At 40.2% G+C, this 27,812-nt stretch overlaps 1 long non-coding RNA gene across 1 annotated transcript in view; it reads left to right on the top strand.

The window, feature by feature from the left end:
* The first annotated feature begins 1,370 nt into the window (after positions 1-1,370).
* The window catches only part of LOC136875528 (uncharacterized), a 46,737-nt gene continuing 20,295 nt past the window's right edge, over positions 1,371-27,812 (top strand). The window contains exons 1-2 of the long non-coding RNA XR_010860458.2: positions 1,371-1,500; positions 13,928-14,057. This is a non-coding gene — a long non-coding RNA (uncharacterized lncRNA). The remainder of the gene's footprint in view (positions 1,501-13,927; positions 14,058-27,812) is intronic.

Here is a 27,812-nt window from a genome sequence, read left to right as displayed (position 1 = left end):
TTCCAGCCAGTGATATTCACTCTCAGCTGAGACATTTGGCTATGTCTCATTGGGTGATGAGTGGCAGGCCACCCATCTGTCAAATAAGCTGAGGGCGATAAAAGGAACAACAAAGGTGTGGAGAATTTCCCTTCGTACTTCTTGGAGGGAAGCAGTGGTGTTATGTTGTCTTCGGATTGACCACGGTATGGTAACACACTCCTATTTATTGAAGGGAGAAGCCCCTCCGGTGTGTGCTTGTGGCGGTCATCTTACCATGGTACACATCCTTATGGAGTGTGTGGACCTGGCTGATCTGCGCCGTAATCTGAAACTCCTGAGTACCCCCTCCCTCTTCCTACGAGATGACGAGCAGTCAACAGACCTCGTCATCTGTTTTATGAGGGATAATGGTTTGTTTTATCGCATATAAACGTAGTGTTTCGTATTAGTCTTTATATTATTGTTTATTACGTTTTATTAAATTGACTGTTTTAGTTTGTGTTTGTATGTTCTAATGTGTTTTTAAAAATAGTAATTTGCGCAATATATTATTGCATTTTAAAGTAATGTCTTATTCTACCATAATCTATCATCTTACCGAAAATATGGCATTGCAAATTAGATCCGCTGATTATTTTAAACTCACAATCATTGTTCATCATCATTTGTTTTAAATTCTAGTCAGTGGGTACATTTAAACATTTTAATTATCATGTCATGTCATCCTTCTTGTACCATGAGGGGTTGATGACCTAGATGTTAGGTCCCTTTAAACAGCAAGCATCATCATCATCAACATTGTCAGAGAACAATGTTATATTGATTTTGTTAAAACTGGTCGCCCTTCTTAAACTTGTGAATTTTGGGGTTCTTATGGATAAGTCATGATGGCTTTTAATTAATCCACTGATATGTTCCTGTCCAGCTATTTCTTGTTTATTCCATAACTGAATGAAATTTTAATTACTGGGAAAGGCAAATGTGTAAGCCAATTATCTAACACCTCTTCTGGTCAAAACATAGTGTATTTTTGTGTTTGTTTTCATGTACTTCAACAAACAATTTTCTTTGGTCTCAGAAAATACTGTATTTATCTGCTTTCAAATCTTATGTTATAACAGAAGGTTTCAGGTTTTCATTTTGGCAAATGTCTTAACATAGTAGCTAACTTCACACTGTATTCTGTGCAAGCTTCTCGGATTGAAATTTTGGTTTATGGAGGAGCCATAGCTTCAATGACTCTCTTTAAGGCATCCAGATCATCCCAAACCCTTTGGACGCCTGACTTACTTCTGGTCTTACAAGAAACAATAGTGTGACTTTCTCTCCTACCTATAACTTTGCTTGAAGTGAGTGCAGTTAGATGGTAATTGTGATGATTCTCATTTTTAATGTGAATAACTGCAAGATTTATGGTCCCTGAGTGCAACAAACCAGAAAGGGTGGACCAGTACTTGATGATTCTATGGAATTTGTTGTGGAGAGAATTCCAACCATACAACTTTCCAAGTCATCAAGGTAAGACATCACATCATTCATTTTCCCAGATTTGCTACTCATTTTTGTCTATCTTCCAATGCTTAGATTAAGAGTATATTTTGCAATAAGGGCTACATAGCTGTGAGCTTGCATTTGGGCAATGATGGGATCAAACCCCTCTGTCTGCAACTCTGAAGATGGTTCTCTGTGATTTCCCATTTACACGCTAGATAAATGCTCGTGTTGTACTTTAAGGCCATGGCCGCTACCTTCCCAATTCTAGCCCCTTCCCATTCTTGCATCACTGAAGAATTTTCAGTGTGTTATTGCGATATTGCTCAGTATGATGGATTGGGATGAAGGATTCTGATATTTAAAAAGAACACCATATGGTGCTATAGTACATTGGTATGTGCTTAGAATCTTAGAGTTGTAGTTTGTGAAGTGGCCTGAAAGTTCGTACTTCTCTGTCCTGAAAGAGAAATGGCTCAGTCTTCAAACAAGAAAAAGTGGATTTGATGAAGGCTGTTTGGTTTGTGTATTTCTGCCGACTGTAGCGAACTCCTTCTGGTGGCCATGGTCACTAAGGCGTCAAGTCTATATGATCTCACAACGTGGTTAGCTGGTTCGAGTCCTGTAGGTCAAAGAAATTTTCACTATCAGAATGTTGGCCGGCAGGATAGGAGGGGGTGAGGGGGTGGTGGTATACAATTTCTAATGACTAGATTGCGTGCCAAAAACCCTGGATTCAATTCCAAACCTGTCTGCAGTGTTCATATGGAGTGATGGCATGTTATGACGCTGTTGATGGTGATTCGTCCTTTGGACGGGAACATAAAGCTTTGAGCAGACTCCTTGGTGTTATTTGACAGGAGTAGGCTATGTGCTGACACCAGATTTCACCCTCTCCCTACATCATCAGCCCACATCCACACTCGCAGGTCATCCATGGCTTTCAAATAGAAACACCTGCACCAGGTGAGCCGAACATGTCCTCGGACACTCCCAGCACTAAAAGCCATACAATAAATAAATAACTGACCATAGTGACCTAAACTGGTTTAATTGCTGGTATTCCTTCTCATACAACTGAGGTGTGGATTCTGGTGAATCCTAGGGTGAAATTTTCACCTGAAAAAGCACATTGTGGCAAGAAGTATACGTGGCCTTATAGTTCAAAACCAAATTGAGTCAGGGTGATTCTTCAACCCAGAAATAACTGTGATAAGCTGAACACTGGCTTAACCAGTGGCCTTCCAGCTGAGCTTCAAATCCCAGTGTCTCATGAGTTGAAATTTTCACTTGTTGCATGTCATTAGAAAGGTCTTCACCCCAAAGTGCAAAATAAGCCAAGGTGACTTTAGTGAGCCCAGAAATACCTGGGATAAGCTGAAGAAAGTTAAAAGGGTAGGAATAGAATCTGACTCCTTGTTTTTGTTTCCCTTGCATAATAATGAACAGGTACATTAAGACATAATAATCCTTTCCAAATATGATTCAAATATCAAAATAAATGTTGATAGACAAAGAGGGTTTCTTGTTAGAAAGCACTGTTACACAGGGTAATCCATATAATTGAAACTCAGAAAAGTAATAAGTATGGTAACAATGACATCAATATAAATGAAAATGACCCATATAACTTACAGTTTATGGACCTATTAGGTAAATAATAAGTGTAGATGGAAAGAAGCTACATATAATGGTTTGTTGACGCCATTGTCCTCTTTGGTAACTTGTGCTCAGACCCCTTCTGCTCCTGGGAAGGTCTTTTTAAATCCAACAGTCATTTTGAATCTTCGTCTAATCATAATGAAGTCATACCTTCCAGTGTCTTCAGGTCTTGTCGACTTATACAGCCACCGTTTGTGGTGTTTGAACCAAGTATCAGCAAGGGCTAAATTGTGATCAGTGCAGAATTCAACCAGTCAGCTTCCTCATTCATTCCTTTGTCCCATTCCAAACTCTACTACTACATTACCTTCTTTTCCTTGGCCTACCACTGCATTTCAGTCTCGCATCACAATTAGAATAATTAAGGAATATAACACAATTGCTAAAGTAGCCATTCTATGTGCAGATTTATGAGCAAGGTTTAAAATGGTTAAATTAAGGTGGCCCGCAAGTACATGTGCGTCTTACAACATACTCTTATAGACATTATTTACGACCTTCTCATCGGGTACATAAATACATGGGTTATGCCCACTTGATACTTGAATAATTTAAACTATTTGAAGGATGAAGAAAGAAGGTACAAACCTTCAGCAGATGAAGATATCAGCAAAGAAAAGGGAAGAGCTGTGATAGGCAGGAAAATTAAAGCCTCTTTAGGCCTCAAATGCAAACCTTTGACAAATGAAGGTATTGGCAAAGAAAGGGGAAGACCCGTGAAAGGCAAAGGCGGTAAAATGAAAGTCTATTTAGGTCTCAAATGCGAACCATCGACAAATGAAGGTATTGGCAAAGAAAGGGTAAGTTCCGTGAAAGGCAGGAAAATGAAAGCCTCTTTAAGCCTCGATTGCTCTGATTTGATTTGACTTCACTGATGAAGCGAATGCATATTGTTCCTGAAACATGTATGATAGAATAAATAATTTTCAGTCATAAAAAGTGTATTGACAAGGTGGACCCAACATAAACTATTTAAAATAGTTTCTTTAATAGATTGCTCTAATACCATTGGAGTCGTAAAATAAGAGTTGGTGAAGGGAGAGCGCATAGGAAGGATTATAGGAAGAGCCTGGCACAGGTAAGTGGCACCAATGCCATACTCATCTTGGGGCTAGTGGTCATCACACCTTGTCTCACAATAAAAAAATTAGATAGGATTTGACTATAAATAGAAATGGTAGAATGTCATAAAATAATGACAAAAATAACTGAGTAAGAGATGTGAATTCTGATGACGATGATGATGATGATGATGATGATGATGATGATGATGATGATATCTGAGCATCCTTAAATGTTGAAAGCTGTGTCCAATATGAAGCAGCCACAATAGCTTTATCACTGACTGTAATGAAGTCATATCTTTTGAGTGTAACTTTGGTTCTAGGCATTCCAGTTCTTATCCTATTAAGGGTCTTTCAGACAGGCCAAGATTGTGAAGTATGTGCTGGAGTTTCTTCTGTTGGCTAATTCCAGTCAGATAATGTGGACTACTGCTGCCAGTATTGTTTCCTAAGAATGCTTGGGTGGCTGGTGATGGCCTGGTGTTATTAATGAAACTCCTCTGTGATCTGATACACTGTTGTACTACTGGGCGAGTTGGCCGTGCGGTTAGGGGCGCGCGGCTGTGAGCTTGCATCCGGGAGATGGGTTCGAATCCCACTGTCGGCAGCCCTGAAGATGGTTTTCCGTGGTTTCCCATTTTCACACCAGGCAAATGCTGGGGCTGTACCTTAATTAAGGCCACAGCCGCTTCCTTCCCATTCCTAGGCCTTTCCTATCCCATCGTCGCCATAAGACCTATCTGTGTCGGTGCGACGTAAAACAAATAGCAGAAAAAAAAACACTGTTGTATTATTTCATGACCTTAGAGAGGTTAATGATTGTCCACCTCTTGTTTGAGTTTCTCAGTTTCAGCTGCTGCTTGCCGTCGGATTGAAGCTATGCCACAAGTGTGGTATAACTTTTCGATGTTTGTTGGTTTGAGGCAGCCATAAACTGCATGGTACATATTGTTCAAAGCAGTATCCGCTGTCTTGGAAAGGACAAAGTTGACTCACAGAGTACAAGCATACTTGGCTGTAGAGGAAGAAAGTGTCAAGTTTGTAGTTTGTACATTTGCTGGATGTATTCCTCAGCCTGATCCGTTAAAATGCATAGTAAATTATTTCTGGCCCTGGTTTTCATCCTAACAGAATGACAGTGTGTTCTAATAGTAAGAGACTGATTGAGTTGAACTCCAAGGTATTTGACAACAGGGGTGAACTCAAGGTACCTTCTTTCCCTACTGATGTTAAGTTTGTGATTAGCAGCATAATTACGTAGATGGAAAAGTATAACCTGCGTTTCCCTAGCATACCTGCCAACCCTTCCGATTTACCCGGAAACTTTCCGTTTTTTAACTCGTCTTCCAGTTTTCTGATTTATTTTTACTTCTCCCATAGCCGTGTTGAAACACCGGATCCCGTGATATTTCCAAAGTTAAGCAACATTGGGCGTGGTCAAGATTTGGATGGGTTGCCACGCGTTGTTGGTGGGGGGGTAAGGGAATGGAGGAGTGAAAAGGAACTGGCCACCCTACCACACGTAAACTCCAGCTCAGGCACACCTCTGCAGAGGTTCGGACCTGCCTTTGGGCAGAATATACCCTTACCTTACCTTCAGCTATTTTTGACCAATATAACCTCCAGTGCTTGTGTAATTTACGCAACCTCATTTTCAAGCATATTTATTCGATGCTTGATTTAGCGAGTGTATCATCTGTTGCCTTTGTGTATCGCATCTCCCACTCACTACAGCAGTGCGTGTGCTGTTCAGCTGGGAATTCGGGATGGCAGTTGTCCTATAAGCCACAGAAGCTAGTGCGCACTAGCGACTCCATTAATTGGGATGAAAGAGAATCCATTATTGTGTGGTTCGCACGCTTGTTTCTGTGCGTAGTTTCGTTGGAGTTGTAGGCCACGTGCTTTTTCTTGCAGTTCTGTGCTTTCGCCCTGTCAAAGTCATATGTTAATAATGTATGAGACGTATTGAACTTCTTTGTATGTGGTAGTTTCGTGTATTTCAATGCATTTGTGTTCATTCTTAGCTCATAATTTTATTGACCTGAATGTATTTCAGAGAATTGTGTCGTGACAGTTTCTGATATTTTCTCTTCACATCATGAACACAAAACATAACAAACGTTATCTCCAAGTGTTCACGGATACCTAGAGAATTGTATTTTCCATCAATTTTTCAGTGCCTACGCTACACAAACCGGCCTAGATGCAGAAACAAAGGATGCCTTCTGGGAACTGCTTAATGAGAAGACTGTTGAATTGCCACCAGAAGACTATCTTATCGTTGCCAGTGATCTGAATGGACAAGTCGGACAGAGGAAAGAAGACCACACTGCCCATAGTGGACATGGATATGGAGAGAAGAACGACGACGGCCAACGAATTCTTGATTATGCAGAAACTCATGATCTGATCATCACAAACACCTGGTTCAAAAAGCGTGATACTCGTCTAAACATGTACTACAGTGGCTCCTATGCAATTCAGATTAACTACATCCTTGTGAGACGACGGAATTTCAAAGATGTCCTAGATACAAAAGTTCCTTCGGAAACCGTCATTATGCAACACCGACCAGTCGTCTGTAAGCTACGGATAAATTTGCCAAGAGCCGAATAGGTACCCAGAAACGGACCTAAAAGAATCAAATGGTGGCACTACAAGGAGAAGGAGGCCGACATTGTTACAAAAATTACAGTGCCACCAATCACCACAGTTCAAGAGACCTGGACTAAACTGAAAGACGCTGTTCATGAAGCTGCATGTTCTATTCTTGGAACATCTAAACCAGGACGACGAAGGATTGACAAAGACACGTGGCTTTGGAATGACAATGTTAAAGATACAGTGCGGAAGAAGTAACAGCTATACCATGAGCTTCTTTCAGATAAAACAACATCTCGTTGGAATGCCTACAAAACAGCCCGTAGTGTGGCAAAGAAGGTCATTGCTGTAAAAATAAAAAAAAGCAAACCGACACAAAGACCAATATGCAAAACTTCACACGCGCGAAGGCGGGCGGCAAAACGGAAGACATCCAACATTTTTACGGCATAAGTGACGAAACAGGTGACGTCATGGAAGTTCAGGCTGTTCTGAAAGAGATGAAACCAGGGAAAGCTACCGGCCCCGATGATCTTCCGGCAGAGGTCTGGTGTTCTGAACGGTGGGATGCGGCAATATGGCTAACACAGTTTTTCAATCAGATCATCAAAGAAGGTCAAATACCATCAGATTGGTGACAGAGCATTACCGTACCAATCTTGAAGAAGAAGGGAAGTCCTGTCGGTTGTTCTAGTTATTGCCCGATCAGACTTCTGAGCTACGTGATGACGGTCTTCGAACGTATTCTCTACAAAAGGATTCGCGAGATAGCCAAACTTACAATGAACCAAGCTGGATTTGTGAAAAATTGCGGCATAACAGATACAATCCACGCTGCACAGCTGTTAGTTGAGAAACACCGTGAAAAAAGTAAGCCTCTTCGTCTTGCTTTTCTGGATCTTGAGAAGGCCTTTGATCGGGTGCCGCATGACTTAATCTGGTTAGCGCTACAAGAACATAGCATTCTAGAGCACCTTGTTAAGTGGGTGCAGATGCTCTATGTAGAACCAAGGAGTTATGTTCAAGCTGCCGCAGGAGCGTCCGATAATTTCCGCATCACTGTAGGAGTCCATTAAGGCTCTGCCTTGTCACCACTGCTGTTCATTCTTGTGATTGACACTGTTACATCATACCTGCACAAGCTAATACCATGGACACTTCTCTATGCTGATGTCATGTTGGCTGCTGGGAATAAGTTTGATCTCCAGCGCCAAACAGAAGAGTGGAAAAAACCGACTAGTGCAATACGACCTGCGCCTCAACAAAAAGAAGACAGAATACATGACATTAGATCCTCGAGAAGTTGGAACCATCCACGTTATGGTGAATATCTACCACGATTAGAGAACTTTAAATATCTTGGCTCGACAATCTCTGACGATGGCAGACTTACTGACAAGGTCAGCACAAGGTTACACGCAGCCTGGCTGAAGTGGTGAATGACAACGGGCGTCACTTGCGACCGTCGGATGAAGGACCATCTGAAATCTAAGATATACCAGACTGTTATCCGCGCTCTCTATGGCACTGAGTGTTGGCCTGGTACAAAGGAGGTAGAACGTCAACTAGGCGTCATGGAGACAAAGATTCTTAGGTGGACAGCTGGCATCACTAGACTGGATCATATTTCATACGACGATATTAGGAAACGTTTTGGCATTGCACTGATCCAGAAGAAAATGCAGGAAAACCGTCTGTGCTGGTTTGGCCATGTGTTGCGTGCAGAAGACAATACATTGGCAAAGTCAGCGTATCCATTGGAAGTCGCTGGAGAGAGGCCCAAGGGACGACCAAGACAGCGATGGACCGATACAGTGTACAACGACCTGAAAGCTGTAAGGTTACATCCAGACATGGCCCGAGACCAAATTAAATGAAGACAACGAATCCGCACAGCGAACCCTGCTACCAGGTGGGACAAACGCTAAAGAAGAAGAAGAATATTTTTTTTTTTTTTGCTAGGGGCTTTACGTCGCACCGACACAGATAGGTCTTATGGCGACGATGGGATAGGAAAGGCCTAGGAGTTGGAAGGAAGCGGCCGTGGCCTTAATTAAGGTACAGCCCCAGCATTTGCCTGGTGTGAAAATGGGAAACCACGGAAAACCATCTTCAGGGCTGCCGATAGTGGGATTCGAACCTACTATCTCCCAGATGCAAGCTCACAGCCGCGCGCCTCTACGCGCTCGGCCAACTCGCCCGGTCAGAAGAATAATAATTTTACAGTCTATTAAAGGAAACTATTATGCATTTTGTTCCGTGTGTCGGTGTGATATAAATATCTCGCATGGAGGGAAGACTGATAGTGTAGCTCACAGTACCACATAAAAACACAAAAATTGTGCTAGCTATCTCAAGAGGAACAAAAAATTAAGTTTTTTTTTTTTTTTTTTGTAGGCAGGAAGGAAGATGGATGCAGTCACTTGAGCAGAATGTTTCTTCACGGCATTCATTGTCGAACAAAACCTTGCATTTTCTTGTTCTGATCACGCTCAGAAAGATGTTCCCAGATACAGACATTGCCAGGTAAAGAAGACGAGGACAATTCCGATAATTTCTGAATGACAAAAATCTCAGTAGACTATTGGTGGTCAAATCAAGTCTGAGTGGAAAGGATTATGAGCAGTAGTAGGGCAATGCATTTTTGAAGAGAGCAAAGTTAGCTGCCGGTTCAATGCTGAACAAGTAAACACAGCAGTCTCTGTCACCTACATGTGTGTATTTTTCACCACTTAGTAACTTGTAGTCACTTCTTGACTTATCTGTCTGAAAGTTACTGTTCGTATATATGTGTCATAAATGAGAATGATTAGGTACATTTTCATGTAACCAAATATTTTTATGCTTTCTTAGTTTAAGATTTTAAATTAAATGGTCAATTCACATTGTAACTGTGGATATGTATGCCTTTTATCTTGTCCTTTTTTTTTAACCAAGATTCTGGTGCTATATACTTGATGATATCCAAGAATTAAAAATCTTCCTATTTTTGATTTCCAAAATTTGGCAGGTATGCCCTAGGATTCAGGCAGTTGTCCCAGTAATATGTAGACAATTCATTGAGGCAGTTCTGAAGCCTGGATTCTACTTCCTCCAACAACTTTCTTTACCTAGAAGTATCACTTATTTTATTTTCAGTAAAAAGTGTTAAATAGTTGTTGTAAGTTTGAAGTCTTCCATCATTTTCAGCAGCTTGTGTATGAGAATTCAGTAGTTGATCATATTGTAAGTAGCAGTCAGGTTGAAAAAAATAGCGCCAGTTACAGAGATCTTCTGAAATTCATCCTCATTGTACTGAGCATGGTTTAGGACTTGATCTGTGCACGGTTGTCCTGGTCTGAAGCCAGCCTATTGATTAATCAGCTTACTGTCTACAAGAGAAGTCATTCTGTTAAGTATAAGCCATTCAAACAGTTTGAAAAGGTGTTTCAGGAGAGATGTCATCTGGTGTTTTACCTTGTTTCAAGAGTGCCACCACTTTTGCCTTAAGCCAGTACTGGGGGATTTTCTGAGAACAAATACAATTGAAGAAATTAGTTAACCATTCCAAGGTCTTTGCACCAAAATTCTTGGTTTGTCCATTCCTAATACCATCTAAACCTGCACACTTTCCTACTTTGAGCTTTTGGGTGGTGTTTTTGACTTCCTCAGAGGTAAATGGTGTATCCAGATAAGAAGGTTGGACGGCTACTGACTGGGTGAGACATGGGAGTCTTTTCTGGATGGATTTATTTATAATTTTTTTTTTGCTAGCTGCTTTACGTTGCACCAACACAGATAGGTCTTATGGCGACGATGGAACAGGAAAGGGCCAGGAGTGGGAAGGAAGCGGCCATGGCGTTAATTAAGGTACAGCCCCAGCATTCGCCTGGTGTTAAAATGGGAAACCACGGAAAACCATCTTCAGGGCTGCCGATAGTGGGGTTCGAACCTACTATCTCCCGAATGCTGGATACTGGTCGCACTTAAGCGACTGCAGCTATCGAGCTCGGTGGATGGATTTATCAGGCTTCCCATTCTTGATTAGCTGATGGGCCACTTACAGTAATCTGGAGTAACATTATAGTGGCTTGAGTTGTTGTTGTTGTTGTTGTTTAATGCCAGATAAGTGATGAAAAGTTGTCCATGCTTTGCAGCTACTCTTTGACATATTGATCTCAGAGATAGTCTTCTGCCATTTTTCTCTCCCTTTCTTTTACCTCTTGTAGAGGAAATTAACACCTTGAGGACCACCTTTGAGAGCAACAGTTACAGCAGAGCTTTGATTTCAAGGGTTCTGAAATCGACACATAATCGGACATCTGTTAAGGAAAAAGATGTAAAAGGAACTGCTTACCTACCTTACATGCATAACACGACGGATCGTATTGCTAAAATCTTACGTAGGTACCATGTACGAACTGTTTTTGGAACATCAATTAAGGTTAGGCAACTTCTGCTACCAACTAATCATAGTTTGCCTAAATTACAACAACCTGGTATCTACAGAGTTCCCTGTACTTGTGGCAAGGTTTATATTGGGCAGAATTCGAGAACGGTGTGTACTCGTATCAAAGAACATACCAGATGTATCAGACTCAACCAACCTGATAAATCAGCTGTTGCTGATCATGCCATAACACCTGGTCATGATGTCTTGTTCCAAGAAGTGGATGTTCTTGCCCGTATAAAGCAACGTCAATATAAATGGTCCGTTATTGGACATTATAAATTTTCCAGCTAACTCATTATTGGTTGCCAGCGTTTCGCCCTCGTGTGCTAGGGTGGGCTCATCAGTTGGTACCTAGCACACCTACCAATACGCTGGCTAGTGCATACCGTGGAGGCCACTGCGTAGGCTAACTGGAGCCACCGGCAGTGCCAATGCACTAAGAGACTTTGTCTCATTATCAAAAATTGATGCCTGCTTGGCCATCAGATGATATAGATGTTGATTCCCATAGGGAATCTGAAATATTTGTCCTGAATGAGTAAATTTATGATACCAATATAAATGGTCCGTTATTGGACATAGGTTCGCGATTGGTGTCTGTATATGTGTTTGAGAATGTTGGTTAAATATCGCGAACGGAGAAAGAGTTGTGATTGATGAATCTGGGTGGCGATAAGCAAGCTCCTGCGTTCTAATTGGCTACTGCAAGGCCAGACTTCACCTTTTTAAAGTGAGCGAGGCAGCATTTCGTGGCCGGTCTGTCTTAAGTTTGTTTGTCTGTCTTTGGTCAGTCTTTGGTCTGTCTTTCGTTCTCTCGTCTGCCGAAGTTTTGACATCATCGGCGACTCTTCGCTTTCAGCATGGGCTGCCTTAGGGTAAGCACTGTTGTTTTCAGTCCCGTTTTGATTTGCATTTAATTTTTGTTGGTGTATTATCACACAGGAGATTGCCCTAGTCGCCACTCTATTGATCAGATGTTTTGAAAAGTATGTTTAAATTCATTCTAAATTGTAATAGCATGTTATGTTTCCGCTTACCTTCTAGGTTGTATCGTAGAAATTGATTTGTTCTAAGATGTATTTGCTTAACTCCTTGGACTTATAGCAAGCTCTTGTCATAGAACGTCTAGTTTGTATTTCGCTGTTTGTGTATCTGGATTTGTGCATTGCTGAATTTGTTCGGAAGTCACTTTGTATTGCCGATTTTTGAAAATAATATTTTGAAAACAAGAGATCATGTTGGCTTTTCGGAAAACCGCAACCTTTGCATCCATATGGCCTTTGGTTGGTTCCCGTTTCTGTTCCACGTCCCTTGTTTTATTATCATCAAGTTGCCCTCACTGATATTTACTTGTGTTGTTTTCGGCGTGGTTCTGCGCAGTTCATTAGATGTTTATTGTGTGTGTAGTGTTTAAGGTACTGTGTAATTGCTTTTATTTTCCTTAATGGTTATGAATTTCATGTTTTTGGTCCATATTGAACTGAGAATAATATATAAGTAATAATAATAACAACGTAAACGTTTCCACCTTTTCAATACTAAAATATATTCACAAAATTATAAATTACACGGTACTAGTTTCGACCCATCTAGGGGCCGTATTGGAGCAAAGATCACTCATCAAATATTGAAGCTATGTACATTTTAAACACAGATTTCCATTGCATTTGTTGATTGTATTTTAAGATTGTAGCTATGTACACTTTAAACATAGATGTCTATTGCATTTGTTGATTTTATTTTTTCTCAAGTTTTTTATGTTTCACTGTTTTTTGGATATGTCTTTCTTCTTTATGTTATTTTTGCTGATGATGACCTCTAGGCTAGGTCGAAGCATGTCCTATGTAGCTTTTTAGACAGACCCTTTATCAAATGGCAAATGTGTATTGAACAGGTGGACTTTATACAATTAAATTATTTTAGAATTTTATCTCAGATAATCAGAAATCATCCTGGGTCTGCACACTGGCCCATAGACCCCTCCATATATTGGAAGCTCTTCCTGTCTGTTGTTAGTCAATATCCTGGTTCAGATTTCAAATCTGAGTGGTAAACAAAGATTGTGCAGTGAGGAGCACATGAGTACAATGCCAGCACAAACCAGTGGACATTTGGGGAGTAAACAGAGATGGGACAAGTACTCGAAAGGGAGTTGAGTCTATGCGGGTAAGGGGGTTTGAACAATTCTGAGAGGCTAGTTTTCGGCAGGTACTGGAAGCTGGTTTCTTATCTCCATTGGATAATATTATTCAATGTATGCTTTCAGTGGTATCCTATTCCAAATGGATTTTGTAGAATACTGTTTAATCTTGGATCTTTATTGTACATAATATGCCTCAATAAAAAAAAAATAAAAAAAAAAAAATAAAAAAAAAATAACATGCACATACTGTACATCTTTTCAAATGTTATTCCATTGCCTCCTGTTTTACAATATTTTCATAACTGAACTATACATGGAAAATGACCTTTATATACTCTTCCCAATACTAATTGAGTTTCAAAACTGCTATGCAAGTTCACTTTGGATCTTGTTAAAGAAAGATATGCCATGTACAACACTTCACTTTCTTACAAACTTTTTTACAGTATGTTTATATGCATAACAAAATTATAATAATTAATGTGTCGTGAACAGTTGCTCTTCATTGCTTAATTGATGTGTATCTGATAGAAATATATTCTTCTTTCACAGCTTTTCTGACTACTGCTGGAATCATTGAAGTATGCTGATATGAATATGTTTTATTGCCAGTTGGCCGTTGCTCGTGAAATCAACATCCGAGAACATGCTGCCACAGCTGCTATATATATTATCTGTTAAAGTAAGTGTTTTATATATAAGCCAGGGATTGTTAATCCATTGCCTCCTGTTTTACAATATTTTACAATATGGTGGTGGTGGTGAAGATGGTGATGATGATGATGATGATGATGATGATGATGGTGTACGTCTTTGACGTCTTGAGGAGGGAACAAGGAATTAGCATCCTAGAGTTATACGTGGCTATTGCTATTGTGCTCAAAGTCACACGACCCCTATATTTATATGGTATCTGAACCATGCAGACATGACGTCATTGACTGAGATTTGATCCATGGCCACTTTAGTGGGACGTTTGTGGCAGTGTCACTCAGCCGTCATGCTCCTCCCTCTCTCAAAGACTTTCATAGACTATACCTTTATGGTGTGGATTTAATTCATATTGCTGTGACATTTCACACCATCTTTGACTCAAGTGTTCGCTTAATAATTGAAGGCTAATGTTAAATGGATGGTGTTATGCATCAATTGACCAAGCGCCAAAATGGAATTTTCTAGATTATTGCACCATCTGGTAGCTAATGGTGTAAACTTTACGTAGGTTATTGTTCGGACTTTAATTCTCAATATGATTTCGCGGGAAATGAATTTTGACCAAACGCCAACCTCTCAATCATTAAACTGAAGTTTTGCATCAAGTGACCAACTACTATTTCTGAGTCTGAATTACGCATCAAATGACCACACGACAAGCTTGCAGTCGCTTGGTCGTGTGATGCTAAATGTAGATTCCCGCGTAACAGATTCTCGCACAGGTTTTCTTCCCTGCGGCATACGCCCAGAACCTAAAATCCTCCGATATGGAAAAATAGAAGTTGGATGAAAAACTGGAAACGTTTTGTTTTGACCTTGAAAAAACACTGCCATTTTCCCGTATCCCCACAAATGTGGTTCTTTACAAGCTTCAGTTGTGGTCAAAGATTCATAGTGGGAAAGATAATAAAGGTCCTTTTTATGTCTGGTTGGAAGGAGAAGCAGGACGAGGGGCTCAGGAGGTTGGATCCTGCTTGTACAAGCATCTCATGGAAAACATGCACAACGCCAAAGAAGCCATACTGTGGTCAGATTCTCAGAATCGTAATATAAAGATTGTTCTACTTCTGTAAACAGTTTTGGAACAACACCCTACCATTGAAAAGATTACCAAATATTTCTATTTCCAGGCCATAGCTTCCTCCCTAACGACAGTGACTTTGGAGATGTAGAACGTGCTTTCAAATTTCAGCAGCGCCTCTATACCACCGAAGACTACATAAATGTAATAAAGATGCGCCGAAAGAAGAACCCGCTTGTTGTGCACAGAATGACCGGACCGGATTTTTATAGTACAGTTCATCTGAAGAACCACATTGTACACAGGAAGACAGGAACAAACAGTGAGACGTTGAGAAATAGAGTGGAAGAAAGATAAAACTTTTAGCAATTTCTTCAAAATGCATTTTGATGCACAACGCACTGTTGAAGTGAACATTAAGAAATCTACAGTTGGTCGCAGCTTCAGAATGAAAATGGATCAGGTCTTCTCATTCTGTTATGGTCCAATAGAAAACCGGTTTCAGAAGCAAAACTGAACGACCTGCGCTGTCTCATGGAGCTAATTCCTGGAATAGACGGTGATAGAGATGGGTTTGATTGTGGAAAAATGGATATTGTACTCGAAAATTCTTAAAATTCTGCATTATATTACACTTGGAGGAACTGTGTGTTTATGATGCCTTAATACTATGATCTACCAGTGTAATTTCTTTACTACTGTATATTCTAAAATTCATGTTTTTTCTATGTCATGTTGTATGCTGTTATGTATAATTTAATCCTGTACTTAAATAAGCAATACAGTTAGTTAATAAGTACCATATTTTACACTGCACTGAATTTTTAAAAGTCAAATCAATCACTAAATGACAAAATTATTTGTTGGTCAAGTGATGCAAAACAAAAAAACTAACATAACCGCAACAAAGCATCAAGTGACCAAGCACTATTATCTCAGATTACTACGTTATATTTCAAATATCCCTAAATTGAATACATTAAGAAGAAAATGTATGATTTTATCTTCATTTTGGTATATAATACCTCAGATTTAACAGGAAATATGAATTAATACAAAGGATTTTGCGTTTGTGTCAATATCTCAAAATCTACTTTTGGCGCTTGGTCAAGTGATGCATAACACCATCCAAATGTAAAACTGACTTGCTTAGTTTGGATTCAGTTGTGCTTAATTCTAACTGTGAAGAGTTATATTTATATACAATTTATCATCACATCATACTATCATTGGTTTTGGAATAACATAAGTTGCATTTCCATGATTGGTATAAAGAGATATGGGTAGTCTTTATTTTTATTTTTTTTTGCTGGTGGCTTTACATCGCACCGACACAGATAGGTCTTATGGCGATGATGGGATAGGAAAGGCCTAGGAGTTGGAAGAAAATGGCCGTGGCCTTACTTAAGATACAGCCCTAGCATTTGCCTGGTGTGAAAATGGGAAACCACGGAAAACCATATTCAGGGCTGCCGACAGTGGGATGCGAACCCACTATCTCCCGGATGCAAGCTCACAGCCGTGCGCCCCTAACTGGACGGCCAACTCGTCCGGTATGGGCAATCTCTTTGAATTGTAGATAGAATACAGATTTTTTTTTTTTTGATCTATGGACCACATTGTTGTAGGAAGGTAGTGTTATTCAGTAGCTCCCCAACTATTAGTAATCACATTGAGAATAGCTTAAGTTGGGGAACGACTTCCAGGAGTTGTGCATGAAAACTGAAAAGTAGTCTATCTGTAATCACTTAGCTGCTGTTGTGAAAGAAGAAGTGAGTCGGTGAGAATACTTCTCCAATCATCAGCATAGCACCAGTACATTTAGTACCACACAGTCCAACATGCCTAAGAGAATTCGAATGTAATCCACAAAGATATAAAAAAATAAGGAAGGATATAGTCTATTCCCTACATATCAAACATTCTGTCCAACTTTGACTTGTTTCAAATTCCTTCTTGCTTTGCCTCAGGTGTGTGTCTCAGATGGTAGAGTGTTAGCCTTATGAGCTCAAGGTAGCAGGTTGAAGATGCTCAAATACGTCAGCCTTACATCAGTAGATTTACCAGCACATAAAAGAATCCTGCAGGACGAAGTTCAGACACCACGGCATCTCTGAAAACCTTAATAATAACATTATTTCAATTGCTTCTACTTGAGCTCATTGTGGTGTAATATGCTTTGAAAAACCACAGTTAAATGTTTTATTAGGCAATCTCTGTTTCTTGTTTCTGCAACTCACTTTAATATTTTCTTTATGAACGTGCTCATTGCTTCTTCACTATCGAATCTTATATCTTATTTACATAATCTACAACATTGCCCTTGCACTATTTTCATATAAAATTTTGATAGCACCCAGCTTAAAAGACACCTTCTTTTCTTTCTTTTTATTTTTATTTTTTTGCATGTGGTTATGTGGTTTAACGTCGCAATAACACATTGAATGAAGGTTTTTGGTGATGCATGGATGGGGGAGGGCTATGGTTGGGAAGGAAGCAGCATTTGCCTGGAGTGAAAATGGGAAATCATGGAAGACCATTTTTAGGGCTGCCGACAGTGGGATTCGAACCCACTATTTCCCAAATGCGAGCTCACAGCTATGCGACCCTAACTGCATGGCCAACTCGCTTGGTTGCTATAAAGTCCCTTGGTTACCCATTTTGTCATAATTGTAAATTTTGGTTCTCTAAAACTACATGAAATACTCTGTAAACATTCTCTGAACACACAGAAACTAACACAAACTGTAGCATAGTAGCTTTCATAAAACTGTGTAATAAAGATCTCAAATTGTTGAGTGTTTTTTGTCGTTGTCGGCCAATACTCACCTGCAGTTTCATAAACCTTAGTCCACTGATGAAGATGGCACTGATGGCTTATCAGACCATAAAAATGCAGCCACACATGTTGCATCCGATGGAAGGCGGGGGACGTGCCAGTGTTTGACGTAGCTTCTTTCTCTAGGGAGTTTCCTCTTCCTGTCTTTGACATTCCTGCTCAAACTGTGCAACTGAAGCTGAGATGGTAGCACGCCAGCGAGGGCGATCCAGTGCGAGAGTATGCCAAGTATTTGGGTTTATATCTACTCTTCTCATGGTCTGCTAAAGTTGGTCTTTATATTGCTTCAGAGAAGCAACACGAGTCCTCTTGCCAGTGCTGAGTTCACCATACAGGATTTGCCGAGGGAGTCTCATATGATGAATATGGCCTGTTCATTTAAGCCGATGACCAACGAAGGTGGCTTTGATACTGTTTAGCTTTGCTTTCTTGAGAACTGCTATATTAGTTCTTTAGCCATCCCATTTGATGTTCATGATGGATCTAAGTTTTTGTTGATGAAAGCTTTCCAGTTTCTTGATGTCCTGGCGATATAGGATCCAGGTTTCACACCCATAGAGTAACGTAGAAATAACAAGAGCTTGATACAGCATTATTTTCATGCGGATACTGCCCCCATCATGCCGGGCTCAGCTCGGCCGGTGAGCGAAAGTCTCAAGGGTAGACCGTTCGCTAATCGGCTGGGCAGAAAATTTTAAAGGCAGGGATAGATTAAGGACTAGCGACAAATAAAGGGACATTAAAATAGGTTTTATACATTTATTAAAACTACCACTCTTCCAATTAACAACAAAATTTTACAAAATCTAGGTAATGTTCACGTTAATTCTTCTCTTTGCTTTCATCTACAAGGAATCTTGGTCAAATTAAAGGTCAGCAGATATTCGTGTCTGCAACGATAATAATGAATATTAGTTTACTTTTAACTTGATTATAAAATAAAAATCATATTTGAGACCACTTCCTCAGATAATGACCATTAAATTATTTGAAACTAAAAAATATTCCTTCTGGATCTCGTCTAATTCTACTAGAAAATGATCATTTTCTCTCTCTTATTAAAAATACAGAAAAATTTTAATTCATGAAATTATTATTGATAAGTCTTCCTTGGACTTTCATTTTATCAATTAACTCCTTTTTATAATTATTTACTGACTAATCTCTCCATAATTAATTTATATTTAACATCATGTCAATCTGAACGTTACTCATTTTACACGATAAATGACTGTGCAATATATACAAATTTGATCTCGTGACAGCGACCCACTGACATAGCTTTTACTTATGCATATTCTTTTAGTAGATAAGATCCTAATTCACCTTAAAATGCATTAAAATCTACTAAAGGTTCTTATTCCGTCAAATAATGAACACGCAAAAATGATATAAATCGGCCAAAAATTGACACACACAGTGGAGAACATCATCACAAAAACAGTCACGAAAAATCACAAAACACAGAATATGATCAAATTACACATCACAAATTCACACACAGGTACACGACAATATTATAAAATATTTACACGAACACTAACCCTTTGATTATTAATTTTTAGATTTAATCTAAATCAGGGAAATTATTCTCAAGATGACGATATCATGAAAGGTTCCATGTGTCGACTTGGGATGTGATAGAGTTGAGGTTATCACTTTGGTGCAGAAATTAATTATACAACGATGTTCAAGGGAATATTCTGAACAGAAATCATCCAAAATCATCAAGTAAAAATACCTATAGCACTGGTCAAAATATTAGAATACGCGCTTACGGTACATGAGTTGCGGCATTTATTTTTATTCTCCTACTATATCGTGGCTCTCAATCTGCGCTCAAGCTTGAAGAAATTATGTCCAACAACATCCTTTCTTCCCAAAATGACTCTAATGGATGCATAAATTATTACTCAAAATATAATGTCCATCTACAAGTCACATTCAATACAATAGCACAGTAAAATATACACAGTTTCATCAACTGCTCCGACAGGAGGCTGCCATGTTCCAGGCCTACTTTATACAAGTGAGCACACATTAATTCCATTCAAGAATAAACAGTATTAAACCCATGACCTTATTCAAGTTTTAGCCCGTAATTAGATTTATTTATTTTTATTTATTATTATTATTAATATTATTGACCGCACCTGATCTCACTTGCAAAGGCTATCATGCGATAATATTCAGATGACTCTAATGAAATTCAAGTCCACAGAAACGTCGTAAAATCGTAAAATGAAATTTGACACAATGGAAATTACTAAAATACTGTCCTATTTGTTCCAATTAAATTATTAAATATTTCAAAATCATTCAAGATTAACGTGGGGGTCATTTTAATTTTATTTCTCCTGCCGTACTGAATTTTAGGACAGTCGAGATCTCTCGATGACATTCATACAGATATCTAACTAATAGAATTAAACACACATCCATTCATGAACACAAACTACCTCCCACCAAGGAAAGAAGAATGAAAAGTCAAACTACAGCAACACTAATAGAAGTAATCTAAATGAATAAGTAAACGCTATGTGCACAAAAATTATACAGAAAGACAGAAAGATATAAATTCTTACGGGGTACTCATGTGGCTGACGACGGCTGGATTCTGGTTGATGACCTAGTACGTGGTCTCCTCACCCTCCATCGAACTGAGTTTCGTCCATATCCGATGCCTTACATAATTAGTGATTCATTGAGGAGGTGAAAGTGCACAGGAAACAGCAGGACTCATCTTGGGAAAGGATAGACATCTTGAAGTGAACTCGAACCTGCGACCTTCCTTCTTCTGAGTTCTCCTCGTGGAAAAGCTGAAACTAATAAAAAGTCTTAGCAAAAGTCAGGACACACGCCCGATGTTTAATAAGGTGGAATAAGACACTTAAATTTTGAAAGTCATGAATTAATCGTAGATAAATATTTATAATGTCTGAATTGCAGTATGCAAAGTTCTTAGTGCCTTCTCTAGTATAAAATCTCCCAGTGAAGCAAAAGACTTCTAGTCTCGACCGTAGCTGCGTTCAGAGTAATGCTCAGATAAAGCGTTCAGAAGTAGAAACCCCTGAATAAAATTTCCTTTGGAATTACCAGTAATTCACTGTCTTAAGACGGGGGTGTGCTTCTTAATTACGCCTGATTGGTTGACCCATTGCATTCCTGTGAAGGTTGTTGTTTTTATTGGCTGCCATAATTTCACGTCAGACGACCTTGGTATTATTGATCGCCAACACTCACACTTCTCGTCTGGTCACGTGGCACACACAGCTGCTATGAAGGACACCTAACAGGAATTCCAGCCTGCTTCCTTGCTCCCTCGGCTCGGTGGAAAAACCGGTCCGCAAGTGGCTTGCTCATGCTGGCTCGGAAGTGTAGCAATTCACCCTCCTGGCTGTTGAAATAATGTTCCAACTCACTATTGTAATAAATCATTCACCCTTAATAATTATTACCACTTTTGAAGGGGACAATACTTAGATCTTGGTTCTGGAATACATGATGTGAGAGATGAGCAAAGGCCACATGGGCAGCCTGCATTCTGTTTCCCCACATCCTTCTCAGAGGTACATTGTGTTGAAAGAATACTCCCAAGTATGAGAAATGCTCCACCCTTTCCAGAACTGTGCCAGATATGGTGATTTCAAAACCGGGAAAGAGATCATTCCAGGAGCAGGCTGAGTAAGCACTTTGGTCTTCCGAATGTTGACAGTCATGCCAAAACGTTCATAAGCTGTGTTGAAGCAGATGACAGATTGTTGAAGCTCTTCTGGTGTGTGAGCTAGAGAAGCATTGTCATCTGCATACTGCAATTCTGTGACCCGGGTGGAATAGGTTAATCTTTTGGAGCGAGGTCTGGCCTGGTTGAAAAGGCCCCCCCCTCTCTGGTCATACCAATATTTAATTTCCACACCTGTGTTGTTTGCATTGTCTCATAAAGCATAGTTGCCAGGTATAGGGTAAAAAGTGTAGGTGCAAGTACACATCCTTGCTTGAGTCCATTTGTGATTGGAAATTCTTCTGAGATATCATTTTGATACAGTACCTGACCAACCATGCCATCATGGAGAGCTTAGATCAGACCGACAAAATGCTTGGGGCATCCAAAGCACCTTGAAACCATCCACATAGCATTTTGAGGAACCATATCAAAGGTCTTTTTAAGGTCCTAGAACACTAAGAGCAGAGGTGTCATTTGTTCTCTGCACTTCTCGTGGAATTGTCTTGTGCAGAAGATCATGTAAATTGCACCACGAGAGGCACGAAACCCACACTGTGATTCAGGTGGTAACCTCTCAGAAACAACTTGAAGTCGATTCAGTAACATTCTAGCAAATATTTTTCCACCTATGGAGAGCAGGCATATACCATGGTAGTTTCCACAGATACTGCAATCACCTTTTTTTGAAGATTGTAACTATTCTGGAGTTTTTCATGGCAGCAGGAACATATTTTGTTTCCCAGATTAGAATCAGTTAGAAAAGCCTGGTTCTTAAAGTTGAGCCTCCACTTTGAATAAGTTCAAGAGGTATATTGTCTGATCCTGGAGCCTTCCCTCTTTTCATTCTATTGAAAGTTTTGATAAACTCTTGGAAGGTAGGAGGAGTGTCCATCCAGAGTTGAGGTGTATGTTGAGGAAAATCTTCAGCAGCAGCAAAACTACGGTTCAAGAATGTGCTGAAGTGCTCTTTCTGTTGTTTCAGGATGTCCTGGCTGTCTGTAAGAATGGTAGTACATATCTGCCAACTTTTACGATTTAGGCAGGAGACTTCTAATTTTCCCCCTCTTTTCCGGCTCCCGATTATTCTATTATTTCTCCCAATTTTAGCTTATTTTTTATTTTTTTTGTGAACATCAAACATTTGTGTCCAAATCTCGCCATTTAAGTTTTGTACACCATTAGCCGAAAGTCCTTCCTTCACTTATTGGCCACTTTCAAATGAAATATCGACGTTTATTAGTACGAGAATTGCGCGCGAATATGCAGTGTTTATTGAAACATGTATATCGCAACGCATATATCACTTGTCAATCTCTCGTTCTCGTGTGTTATGTTCGTGTTCGTTCACATCAGTCTAGTCGATTTTAGAGTCTAGTCACTAGATTTGAAGTGTTTTTTAGTAATTTAGTGACAGAATTTCAAACATAGCGACTAGTGACTTTTCTAGAGATTTTAGAAGCCATTTGGAGACGATTCTGGCAATTTTAATGTAATACTTGATAAAAATAGCGTTGTGCTTCGCATAATCGCGTGGGCATGTGATGCCATATATTAATCTATGCATTTGCTAAGTAATGGTATCTACTGTAAGTGCATGACTGATTCACATGTGTGCAACATGAGTTCATAGTATTTTTGGAAGGCTAATCAGAGACAGATGCTCTCACGCACATACTTCCTGGAAGGGAATAGAGATGTGTAATTTTTAGCCTTGTAGCCTTGTATAGCAACAGTCAGGTTTTGAGACAATAAGTGTTATGATATACAGGCTGTAACTAAATATGTGGGGAAGCTCCGGGAATTGTATAGAAGACCTGACAACAAGCAGAACATGTTCTGTAAACATATGGTTTATTTGCTTTCATTTCCATGTTACAGGCATTGTTTGTGGTGTACATAACACAGATCACTTCACTGTGCAGGTTGGTCATTCGTGTTGATAAAGTGTAATTTATTACTTACAGTTTTCTACAGAAGGTGCTCAAAATGGCTTCCACGAGTGTGCTGGATCATTGACTGTCTCACTTGTTCCCATATTCCAGGCGTCTGTCATATCTGCTGACATCCTTGTTCTATTCGCTGACGCAGCATTTCCACGTTATAAATAGGTGTGGCCTTCAAATGACCCCATAAGTAGAAGTCTAATGGATTGAGGTCGGGAGAATGAGCAGGCCACGGCTTCGGTCCCTGTGAAAGTTCTGCACTCCATTTCTGGTAAACTTTGCTTCATCAGTAAACAGAATAGCAGAGAGGAAATGTTGCTCCTGAACACACACCTGTCGTAAACAGGTACAAAATGCTGCTCTGGGTGGAAAGTCAGCTACACTAAGACCTCGGACTCTTTGAAGGTGATATGGATAAAGGAACTGTTCTCATAGAATCCTCCACACTGTCATATGACTCACATCCAACCTTGCCACTAATTCCCTAGTGCTGCTCCTGCTATTTTCCTCAATATGTTTGAAAACTCGTTCCTCTGTGTCAGGTGATCTTGTGCTCCTAGGTCATCCATTATCAGCAACAAGTCTGCTAAACAACCATGTTTCACAAAGGCGCTCATGTATTCTTTGGAACGTCTTGTTGTTTGGTAAACATCTATTAGGAAAGTGTTCCGCATTCAAGCGCCGTGCTTCATTTGCGTTACACTGAGCCCTTCCATACAGAAGGTGCATGTCTGCCATTTCCTGATTCGAGTACTCCATTGTATCATGACTCGTACTGTACATGCACTCAATAACAACTGACATCATGCATCACTCCACTTGTACTGTACGTGCACTCAATAACAACTGAAACACGTATCGCTCCACTCTAGCGATACGTGCACTCAATAACAACTGAAACACGTATCGCTCCACTCTAGCTTATGACCTGTGTGGAAGTGTTCACTTTGCTAAGCAGCTGACATCACGTGGCTTTGAATGCAAAACAAATGCACACAGACTTGAATAGGGATGAAATGTACTAGTGGCCTGTGTGCCCTACACAAATGACCAACCTGCGTAGTGAATTGGTCTGTGTTATGTACACCGTAAACAAAGCCTGTAACATGGAAATGAAAGCAAATAAACCATATGTTTACAGGACATGTTCTGCTTGTTGTCAGGTCCTCTATCGAATCCCTGGAGCTTTCTCACATATTTAGTTACACTCTGTATATCATAGTACTCCTGTATTGTGCAAGACATGTAGAATAAGCAGTTTTGACAACTGTATTTCCTGATTTCTCCTGATTTTTTGGCAGGCATGGTTGTATTATCAACAGCTCTCAGAGTTCCTGATTTATTTATTTATTTATTTATTTATTTATTTATTTATTTATTTCGTATGGCAAAAGAAGGATACATTATAAATACATATTTCTTAAATAAGTATGTAATTTACAGGTCAGCATTCAAAACTTAATGTCCAGACTATTCAGCCAGTCCACTGCTTCTGTAGAGGCACTATGTAATTCTTGAACAGATCAATTGAATCTTCTTTTTGGGCAGTCCGTAACAACATGCTGGATGGTTTGAGGCACATTATCACAGTCGCAGGATGGGTCTTCAGATTTTCCCCACTTGTGAAGCCAGAATTTACACCTTCCATGGTTTGTCCTGATTCCGTTTAGGTATGTCCATTCCCTTCTCGGTAAGTTGAAACCAGGAGGAGCTCTACAAGGATGGTGAATTAAACCCAGGTGGTCTTCATGCCAGATCTCATCAGCTTCAAAATTTGTTTCCAGGAGCTTCTCGCCTAACTTCCATGATGGGTTTCTGGACTTTAATCTCTTCAATTTCTGAGGGTTGCAGTCCTGACGTAAGGGCAGTTTAGGATTACTGCGACATTTCTGCCATTCTCTTACAAGAGCCAGTTCTCTTCGTATGTAAGGGGGATGGATGTTGGATAAAATGGGTAACCATTTTAGGGGTGTCGATTTGATGGTGCCTGATATTGTCCTCATGGTATTATTTAGTTGTGTATCAACTTCTGAAGTATATGCACTGTTAAGCCACACAGGGCAGCAGTATTCTGCAACTGGATAGATCAAGGCAAGAGCTGATGTCCGTAGTACTGTCGCGTTTGCTCCCCATCCTGTTGGTTGTCTAGGTGGAAGCAGCTTACTTCAGTTTTGTTCAAGTTCGGTTTGAGTCGCCATGTACTGAAATATTTGTTCAGGTTATGGAGATCCTTTGTGAGTGTAATTTCTGCTGTTTTGAAGTCACTCGATTGGGCAGCCAGAGCTATGTCATCTGCATATATGAATTTCCTGGAAGGAGTTTCAGGAAGATCTGCAGTATAGCTGCTGAACAGTAGAGGAGCAAGAACTGATCCTTGGGGTGAACCATCGTTTAGAACAGTAGAAGTCCGATAGTCTGGCACGTTCGGGACCGGCCCGGTGCCGGATTACCGAAAATGCCGGACTATCGGGCGCTACCTCTTACTACGATATAGGTTAAGGCGTACAGCGAAGAGATCTGTAACACGGCGTTTTGCAGTAAAATGTTTATCAGCAGAATCATTAGTTTAAATAACACACTCCTCTTTTTAAACGTGTTGTTTCTTATTGCCATTCCATAAAATGCCGGAGTTCATCGATGTTTTTATCTGTAAGTCTTCCCCTAACATTTAGAGTCTTTCCATCTACAACTTCTCTTTTCCTTCTGTCCGCTTCAGTTTTTGAAAGCATGTTCCCACCCGTTTTTGAACATGGCCCATACATTTTTGAAATCAGTGTTTTTATCATATGGTTGGCTTTCCAGTACTCAGTATAGCACACAGCCTTCTATGCTGAATATTTCCAGAGATACTGTAGAGGTATTTAAGTAAGTCATGGTAGTAGTATAATGGGAGAGTTCTGGCGCCTCCTCCGCCGCACGCCTCCGCCCGCCTCCTCCTCCGCCGCCGCCGCCCGCGGGAAATTTGAATTTTGACGGGAAATTTGAATTTTGGCGCGAGATTTGAATTTGTAAACAAAGCCACGTGCTTTTTGACAGCTGTCATCGACAACAACGCAACGCTAACCTCACTGCTGCCATCTTGACGGGCCTAAACCTCACTAGTGCCAACTTAACCTAACTAGCATGAGGTAAACAAACCCACGTGTTTTTTGACAGCCACGTGCTTTTTGACAGACAACAACGCATCGCTAACCTCAGTACTGCCATCTTGACGGGCCTAAACCTCAGTAGTGCCAACTTAACCTCACTAGCGCGAGGTAAACAAAGCCACGTGCTTTTTGACAGATTTGTAAACAAAGCCACGTGCTTTTTGACAGCTCGCATCAACAACAACGCATCGCAAACCTCAGTACTACCATCTTGACGGGCCTAAACCTCAGTAGTGCCAACTTAACCTAACTAGCATGAGGTAAACAAAGCCACGTGTTTTTTGACAGCCACATGCTTTTTGACAGATTTGTAAACAAAGCCACGTGCTTTTTGACAGACAACAACGCATCGCTAACCTCAGTACTGCCATCTTGACGGACCTAAACCTTAGTGGTACCAACTTAACCTAACTAGCGCGAGGTAAACAAAGCCACGTGCTTTTTTGACAGCTGTCATCCGCCATCTTTAAACTACAAAGCACTGTGCTGCCCTCTATATCGCAGTAGCTGTAAAATTCGTCACCTGTCATCGGCAGTGCTGCTATCTTGACGGGTCTAAACCTTAGTGCTACCAACTTAACCTAACTAGCGCGAGGTAAACAAAGCCACGTGTTTTTTGACAGCTGTCATCCGCCATCTTTAATCTATAGAGCACAGTGCTGCCCTCTTTGTGGTGGCGGATAATTTGAAAAATGCTTTTTTGACAGCAGCCATCTTGCATCGCAAACCTCAGTGCTGCCCTCTTTAGCTAGATACCTGTGGTGGCAGACAATTCCATGTGACAGCAGCCATCTTTAATCAAGAGAGCACCGTGCTGCCCTCTATGTGGTGGCGGCAAATTCCACGTGCTCTTGTTTGGAAACAAACTCACGTGCTTTTCTGACAGCTACTACCCACCATCTTTAATCAACAGAGTATAGTGCTGCCCTCTATGTGGTGGCGGTAAATTCCACGTGCTCTTGTTTGGTAAACATAGCCACGTGCTTTTTTGACAGCTGTCATCCGCCATCTTTAATCAACAGAGCACCGTGCTGCGGGCAATTTCAT

The sequence above is a fragment of the Anabrus simplex genome, chromosome 6 (assembly GCF_040414725.1).
Source record: "Anabrus simplex isolate iqAnaSimp1 chromosome 6, ASM4041472v1, whole genome shotgun sequence".
Classification (NCBI taxonomy): Eukaryota; Metazoa; Arthropoda; class Insecta; order Orthoptera; family Tettigoniidae; genus Anabrus; species Anabrus simplex.
The sequence above is the reverse complement of the archived record's forward strand: the minus strand, read 5'-3'. Positions and strand labels throughout refer to the sequence as shown.